We start from the raw sequence: 9,146 nt of genomic DNA, 5'->3' as shown, positions 1-9,146 counted from the left end.
TTTCTTTTATTTTAATTTTATTATAGTTATCCCCTACCCTTCCCAGCCTAACCCATGCTCAGGGCTCAGGGTTTAATATAAAACTAAACATTCAAACAACCCCAAAGTTATGATATAAACTATTTCTTTAAAAAGTCTAAAATCCATACGGATGGTAACCTGTTAGAGATCCTTGGACCCCAAGCCTAACAATCTATTTCATCCCCCAACCCAATTGAATCCCTTTCTTAAAATTGCCAGGGGGGAGAAGGGAGTGCCCAAATATAATGTGCAAGCGAGATGGACACATTGGACTAATGGATCACTAATGAATCACTTCAGCTGAAAGCCCAGTGGAACATCTCTGTCTTACATGCCCTTCAGAACTGATTAAGGCCCGGCAGGGCCCTGGTGTCAGCAGACAGAGAGTTCCGCCAGGGTCAAAAAGGCCCTGACTCTGTTGAGGCCAGCCCAATGTCCTTGGGGCCAGGAGCCCCCAAGAAATTACTACCAGACACCAGAGTAACCACTCGCGTATCTGGGGGGAGGGGGGTCTCAAGCTCCAGGCACCTCTTCTTGGGGGTGCATTTATGCCCCCCCCCCCGTAACTGCACTCCAGTCCAGAACTCCCCACAGAGTTCAGGACTGTGACATAGTTGAAGGCCCATGAAGTGGACCATGGTAGAATGGTGCACACTGCTGAAAACTTCAAAACCGCCCCTCAAAGGATTTCTCCTTCTGTCACAATCTCCTTTTCCCTCTGGGCCACAGCACCAAAGTTCCTAGTGTGAAATCCAAGGGAAACTAGTTTGAGGGGATACAATTTGGGTAGGAACCTTCCCAAGCCTGGATTGCGAACAGAGGTAAAACTGTCAGATATGAGAAGGTTTGGTTTAAAAGTGAACAAAAACAAAAAACAAAGGAGCAGCAGTAGCGTAGGAGGTTAAGAGCTTGTGTATCTAATCTGGAGGAACCGGGTTTGATTCCCAACTCTGCCGCCTGAGCTGTGGAGGCTTATCTGGGGAATTCAGATTAGCCTGTACACTCCCACACACGCCAGCTGGGTGACCTTGGGCTAGTCACAGCTTCTCGGAGCTCTCTCAGCCCCACCTACCTCACAGGGTGTTTGTTGTGAGGGGGGAAGGGCAAGGAGATTGTAAGCCCCTTTGAGTCTCCTGCAGGAGAGAAAGGGGGGATATAAATCCAAACTCTTCTTGTTGTTGTTGTTCAGGAAAACACATAACTACATAATTTGAAGTAAATATTATCACTTAATCAGGCTTTACACTGTGCATGCCTCAGAAGGTACGAGTCGTCTAAGGCACGGTTAATATGAAGTCCGTTACACTAATATAGTTAGTACAACATCAGAATATATTCTTTAAGAGAATAATAACATTTATTTCTTAAATTCTGTCTTGGCACTCAGCCCTTTCAAAACTCGACCATTTATTTATAAAGGGAGAGTATTTTAAATATCCAGAATAACTAAGTAGAGGATCTTGACTCACATAAATCTCAGAACAGAGAGGCAAAGATTCCAACACAAACAGTGGTTCTTCTCTAGCAACTTGTCATCCTAAATTATGATTTGTGCACAGAGAGGAACACATGGCTATTACAGCAGAGGAATACTGCAAATAACAACATACTACTACCATTATTGTTACAACCTGTATCAAGAGAATCAATAGTGCTTGTTTCAGTCCTGATAGATTGGGCAACCAATTCAGGACAGCATCAGTCCAAGATTGGCTTGTACCCACTTCATGTAACACTTTAAAGGCATCTTTGATTTTTTTTTCACAACAGTTGTTACATTACCTCCTTCATCTACATATAAACAAAGTTTAACCTGTTAGAATGTCAGGGTCGGGCCTGTTATACCTGTGGCCTATATGCTTTGAGCTGTTGATATATGTATCCAGTGGTGGGATCCAAAAATTTTAATAACAGGTTCCGATGGTGGTGGGATTCAGTGGCGGCGGCGCACACACGCACCTCCAGTCCCTATTGGGCAGGGAGGTTGCTTTAGTAACCCCTTCTCGGCACTCAGAAAAAATGAGTAACCACTTCTAGAGAAGTGGTGAGAACTGGTTGGATCCCACCTCTGTATGTATCCGTTGCTGGCTTGATCTGAATTTATGGCTGCTATTTAGGCAACTGTCTCTCATCTTGGTCATGGGCTTTCTCTGTCCTCTGGAATAGATTTTGAGAGGTGGTAAGAGGGAAACCTTCGCCATTAAATTTCAGAAAGTACTGCAAGATAGAGCACTTTGTATGGAGACTTTTGAAAAGCAGGTAGCAAGGCAGACCATAGACTCTTTTCCCAATATTTGTTATCAATCGCTAAGATGATTCTTACGACTAAATATGAAGAATATGCTGAATTGGACTTTGTATTAGGTCATGAAGCCAGGAGCCCACGCACGGTGCCAAGTAAGATTTTAGAAGATGCTTGCACTGCCACTCGCACGGTCAGGAGTTCAAGACCCCTGTGGGTCAGATATCCTGGCAGCTGGCTCATGGTCAACTCAGCCATCCATTCATTTCTTGGTCGGTAAATGAGTACCTAGCTCATAGCTCGGGGGTAAAGAATAGCCAGGCAAAGCAATGGCTTGCCTATAAAAATCGGCTTGCCTATAAAAATCACTGCTTGCAGTGGTACCCCAGGGTCGAACACAACTGAAGGGGAAACTTTACCTTTTTTAGATGTTAGCCACTATGCATCCTTCAGTGAGGAACAAACCAGCCAATAAAAACAGAACCTAGCCAATGAAAGTCAATACAGTGTAGTTGTACCTTTTTACCAAGTATGAGTTGGATCCCAGAGATCCATTATGCAAGTTAGGTTGCTTTTCTCCAATGCGAGGAACCTTCCCCTATTACAAGAGGATCTTGCGTCAGGGGAAGGCTCCTTGTGCTGAAGGAAACCATTACCCTGATACCCAGGATCCAATACTGTGCTTGCTGTGTTTGCTTTCTTTGGTATAGTCCACTAGCAGCACTTTAGATTATGATCTGCTCTCAATAGTGTCTGATGGCAGCATCTGTGCAGATTATTTACTTTGGAAGGGTGAGTCTCCTTTGTCAAAAAATACTTTTTGTTGCTGTGAGACTGAAATGCTTTTGCAAATGAAAAACAGAGTCGTCTGTTATGATAAGCCCCAAAGAGCTGCCACTGCGGCTTGGGAGCACATCCTCAGGAAACCTTACGGCTGATCTTCTCAAGAGCACAAGGGGAAAACGGTAGCAATTTGGAGTCTTTGCTTTGCTTTCCTAAAACAGCTTCTTGCATCCGGCAACATGGTTTTTCCCACTAAGTGAATTTGGGAAGGGATGCCAACTGGAGGCTCTGAAGCAGGTTGATTGGAGCGACTAGAGGTGTCCAGGTAAAGACTCACCTGTACGCAGAAGAACACACACAATATTCTTCATCAGATGAGACAGGTTGCTCATCTATCTTCCAGCAACACTTTGCCTGGGCTTCCGGGCTGGTATGCTGGGCCCAGCCCACACAATGTTGTATCCTTTGTTTTCCCCACCTGGATTCAATCAAGATGTGTTGAAAAGCTTGTGTGCAGTTGCATTCAAAAGCAAAAATTTTACAAGAAGGTATATTCTTACCTGTAATACAATATCCTGCTTTGCCCAAATATAATTTCCATCACACCCACTATTGGCTGATTTTATATGTTCCCACGAACTGCTAGAGAGCCCTGTAAACTGGCGGTCTACATCAGTTTCAGGGAGTTTAGATTCTCAAAAGCTTATACAACATAAGAAAGAGCCTTGCTGGATCAGACCAGAGTCCATCTAGTCCAGCACTCTGCTACTCACAGTGGCCCACCAGATGCCTTTGGGAGCTCACATGCAAGAGGTGGAAGCAATAGCCTGCTTCTGCTGCTGCTCCCGAGCACCTGGTCTGCTAAGGCATTTGCAATCTCAGATCAAGGAGGACTAAAATCTCATTGCCATCCAAAGAGAATTTCACTCTGCTGGTAACAACTTACTGGTGGTCCCGGCCCAGAAAGTATTTGATTGTCCTCAACCAGGGCCAGGAAATGAATCACAGTAGTAATTGCTTGTGCACACAAGATATCTAGTAGTGACTTTTGGTGCAAATGAGAATGGACTGTTTTGGCCCCAGATCCGTATTCTGAGTATAAGTCTGGATCTTACTCTATGGACATGTTTCAATAACATTTTGTGCTCAGATATTATTTGACAGTTACATTCTTCCTGACCTTGTTCACATCCTATAACACTGTTTCCCCCAAGTAGCTAGTAAAACTTGGAGGTGAAGCCCTCACAACATTAAGAGTTCTTAACTATACAAAGCAACATTGAAGTCACTGTTAATCTGGTCACCTCAATTCACTTCCCTGCATACCGTAATAATTGAGCAAGATGGTTCAAAGCAGGTCTGAATCTGGGCACTTCTGTTTTTATGAATTAAACACTGGGTGAGCACCAGTTTATGCACAGGAGTGGATTCATGAATCTGTGTGCAAGAATGTGGGTGTTGGTGCAGGTTATGTGTCATCAGAGAGATGAGTGACGGTTGCCCCAAACACCTAAGCTGATTGATGTCTCTGATTTGAGCTTCCTTGCCCCTCAGTGCTGGTTTTCTGGGTATAGAAAGGATATAGAAAAAACACAACTAGAGTATGAACATAAATGTTATTTATTTAGACATCAGTCAGATTGTTGAGCATCTTAATGACTCAAACTAAAGGTTGGTTTACAATTCTAGTGGGGTAGCTGTGTTATGCTATCATAGTAAAACAAAGCAGAAGTCCAGTGAGAGCCCTAAAAACTAACAAAATGTATTCCAGTGTGAACTTTCATGAGACGGACCTCACTTCTTCAGATACAACGGGAAGAAAGAAGTATCTTTACCTCAATATAGAAATTACAGTAACCGAAAATTAGGGGAACAGGAGGAGGAGTTGAGCAGAAGCCTGATATAATAACTCAAATGACAGCATGTCACATTTGTAGGCAGAGTGCAAGTTCATCAGCGAAATTTCACATGTTCTGATTACATTTCACACTTTCTGATTAAATATGCTTATTAATTAGAGATTAAATGTGTTTATTGATGTTATTAAAGCTTAAAAAAGAACTACGTAATAGATAGAAAAGCTTAGAGACAGTCTAACTGGCTATGAGGAGAAAGAGAAGTGTTTCTGAGGAAGCGGAAATGGCTCCTGGGAATATCAGTCTAAGGACAGACAAGGGATGACACAGAAAAAGGGAGAAAGGGGCCTAACCTTATACTCCTGTCTAGCTGATTACTTGCCTATCCCATGCAGGGTCGTCTTCTCATTTCTTTGCACACAGAACATGGCCAATTCTAACAATATTCTGTTTCTGTAACTTTGGCTTATTCCGCACATGCAGAATAATGCACTTTCAAACTGCTTTCAGTGCTCTTTGAAGCTGTGCAGAATAGCAAAACCCACTTGCAAACAGTTGTGAAAGTGGTTTGAAAACGCATTATTTTGCGTGTGCGGAAGGGGCCTTCTTTTCTGAGGAAAAAGAGTTTTCTTTCTTGCCTTAGTGTCTGAAGACATGAGCCTTGTGTCATGAAAGTGAATACTGGAACAAATGTGACAACGATGAAACCGCATACAGACGGGAGGTTGAACAACTAGCCTCGTGGTGCCACTGGAACAATCTAGAACTGAACACACTTAAAACCGTAGAAATGGTGGTAGATTTCAGGAGAAACCCTCCCATCCTACCTCCTCTCACAATACTAGACAACACAGTGTCAATAGTAGAGACCTTGCTTCAAATTTCTAGAGCTCCATCATATCGCATGACCTAAAATGAATGTCACCTAATAATATCCAAAAATGTCATCGAAAGCACAACAAAGGAATGTTCTTTCTGCGCCGAACTCAGGAAGCTCAAACTGCCCAAGGAGCTGCTGATACAGTTCTACAGAGGAATCATTGAGACTGTCCTCTGCACCTCCTATAACTGCTGTGGTTTGGTTCTGCAACCCAACAAGACCGACACAGACTTCAGAGAATACTCAGAACTGCAGACAAAACAATTGCTGCTAACCTGCCTTCCATTGAGGGACCTGTATGCTGCCTGCTTTGGGTCCAAAAAAGGGCTGTAGAAAATATTTTACCTGACCCCTGCATCCTGGACATAAACTGTTTCAACTCTTACTCTACCACTCTAAGCGATCGCTACAGAGGCACTGCACATCAAGACAACTAGACATAAGAACAGTTTTTTTTTTTTTCCCGAATGCCATCACTCTGCTAAACAAATAATTCCTTTCGATAATGTTAAACTATTTATTGCTTATACACTTATTATATAATTACTGCACTACTTTTCGCCACTTCATCATTCCTATTACCCATCTCCTCCCACTTATGACTGTATGACTATAGCCTGTGCTGACATTTTATTTTACATTTTATTTTATTTTATTTTATGATTTTACATTTTATGTTTTCATTACTACTGATTGTTTCCTGATTGCTTACTAGACCTATATGACAATCATTAAGTGCTGTACCTTATGATTCTTGACAAATGTATTTTTCTTTTATGTACACTGAGAGCATATGCACCGGAGACAAATTCCTTGTGTGTCCAATCACACTTGGCCAATAAAGATTCTATTCTATTCTATGTAGCTAATCCTTAAAGTGCCACAGGACTTTGGATTTGGTTTACAGTTGCATTCCAAACATCCCATGTTTTACAGTGTCATTCATTTGTAAGGTAGCACAGGATTCTTCTTTGGGTTTCCTCTGCGGCTGACAAACGTTGAAACCTGCTAGGCTCTGAAAGGAATGGGTTTGATCTTGTGCACTCCAGCATGTTTCAGTGGAGTTTTTGAAGAAGAACATCCTAATGGATTGTTCCCTTGGTCTTCGACTTTTTCTGTACACACCATTTAAAACGTTTTCAGGCAGGAAATGAAATGTTTCCTTCATGGAGCTCCATAGTTTCCCCCCTTTTTGGTTCCAAAAAACATTTTCAAGCTGCTTTTTCTCTGTTTATTGTTTTAAAAACCCTTTACGACAATTTTAGACTAAAACATTTCCAAGCCGTCTTCCCTCGCTGTGTGGTCATATTTACAACATTTTATCTTTCCAGTTGCTGTTTTCCACACCTTTCCACGCCATTGCCCTTGGTGCTATTTTTTTCAACCCTGACTTCACTCCTTATGCCTTTATTGTCATCATTTCTGTGGTTTCGTCATTTTTCGGTCGAATCTATGAGTCATCAATTAAACAGAGGTACAGAGAATCAAAGCAAAGAATCAATGAAGCCTCATTTTTACAAATACCCCCCCCCTCAAAAAAATCCCTTATGGCACCCAAGATACATTTGGGGAAGGTGAGTATGGACAGGCATCATGGTAAAGGGTTTTTTTTTTAAAAAAAAGATGTTCTTGAATAATTATAAGCAACTTGTGTGGAAAAGGCCTTTGTCTTCCTGTCTAATACAGATATAAAATGAAATCTTCAGTCTTGAGGGGTTTTTCCCTTTAGTACAGGACATCAGTGACCTGAATCTTCAAAGGTACATAAATGTAAGGGCCATCAAGTCACAACCAATAGGCTCATTCTGCACATGCAAAATAATGCACTTTCAAACTGCTTTCAGTGCTCTTTGAAGCTGGGTGGAATAGCAAAATCCACTTGCAAACAGTTGTGAAAGTGGATTGAAAACACATTATTTTGCACGTGCGGAAGGGGCCTATGGTGACCTCAGCAAGCAGCTTTCAAGGTAAGTGGGAAACAGAGTGGTTTACTATTTCCTTCCTCTGCAGAGTCTTCCTTGGTAGTCTACCTTCCATCAAGTACCGACCTTGCTTTGCTTTGGAGATCTGCAGTCAAAGGCTAATGTTTGCTCAGAACTAAAAGAACATAATCCTGAAGAAAGAGGATTGGTTGGATAAATTAACAGAATGTAATTATGTAAACGAACTTGTCTACTACATGACCAAATGTCTGATAAATTTAAAAAATTGAATATTTTAAATCTAGAATGTGAAATTAATTTTAAGCATGTATATTTGATGTTTTGTAATAGTTCTGTTGTTGGTGTCTTAAAATTTTGTTTGTATCAGTTTCATGTTTATATTTTAATAAATATTTTTAAAAAGGTTTTTTTTTTAAGTTTCAAAGGTCTGATGAGATTGGACTATACTGTGCTGGCTTCTCTCCTCCAAAGGGACATCTGGAGGGGAAGAAAGAGGGAAGTTTCTTCCCTCAATTGACCCAGGTTTGCTCTCTCAGGGATCCCTGTTCAGATGGAAAGCAACCGATCCAATATCTGAGCAATGGTGACAAGAGGGAACATCTGAAGGAATAAATAGCCATTGTGTTCTCTCCTACAAAAATAAAACCTGCTTTTCATGTTTCCAAAAAAAGAAAGGGGAAAAACAGGGGGAGGTATCTGGCCTTCCATTGAGAAGGAATTGAGATCTACAACTATATAGAAAACTCTGCTGGTTTCTAAGGAAACTCATTCCCTTTCTCCTTTGGAGTTCCTGGGAGTTATGTAATAGCTCAGCGGACTCCCAGTCCGTGGTCACTCTTAGGTCTTCTGTAGCCAAGCCAGAAACAGGAGGGGAAAGTTCCATCAGGAAAGTTTAACTCAGCAGCAGAGAAGCAGCCCAAGGAGGACACATATTTCTCTCGCTGGATTTCTCCAGAAGCTCTTGGAAAGCTGTCAGATGCTGGGCCGGGATGGGGAATGCTAGCGTTACGAAGGCAGTCTCTCTAGCCAACCCTCCTCTTTGGAGTTGGATCTGGGTAGCAGGATTCAGCATTTTTCGAGCTCGGAAAAAAAGAAGAGAGCAGATATATTGGTGATGGAAAACAGATATTTTAGGAACATTCTCTCAAGTGAACCGGCAGGAGCAGATGAATTTTTTGCTATTTTTAAAGAAGACAATGTATTTTTAAAACTGTCCTGGCTGAGGGAAGCCAACCTGAGCATCCTAACCGCAGAAGAGGGATTCTCCCAGCTGTAAGGCAGGAATGCGGGGGCAGATCTTTCCACCTGGGTAGCCCAAAATGCTCCATTCACTCCAGGGAACATGGTGCTGTACCAGACCCTTCTTTCCTTTGAGTGTCAGCCAGCAGTTACTATACTAGTCCTAGCCATTCCCCTCTGGT

The sequence above is a fragment of the Sphaerodactylus townsendi genome, linkage group LG05 (assembly GCF_021028975.2).
Source record: "Sphaerodactylus townsendi isolate TG3544 linkage group LG05, MPM_Stown_v2.3, whole genome shotgun sequence".
In the NCBI taxonomy this organism is placed as follows: Eukaryota; Metazoa; Chordata; class Lepidosauria; order Squamata; family Sphaerodactylidae; genus Sphaerodactylus; species Sphaerodactylus townsendi.
Note: the sequence above shows the minus strand (reverse complement) of the source record.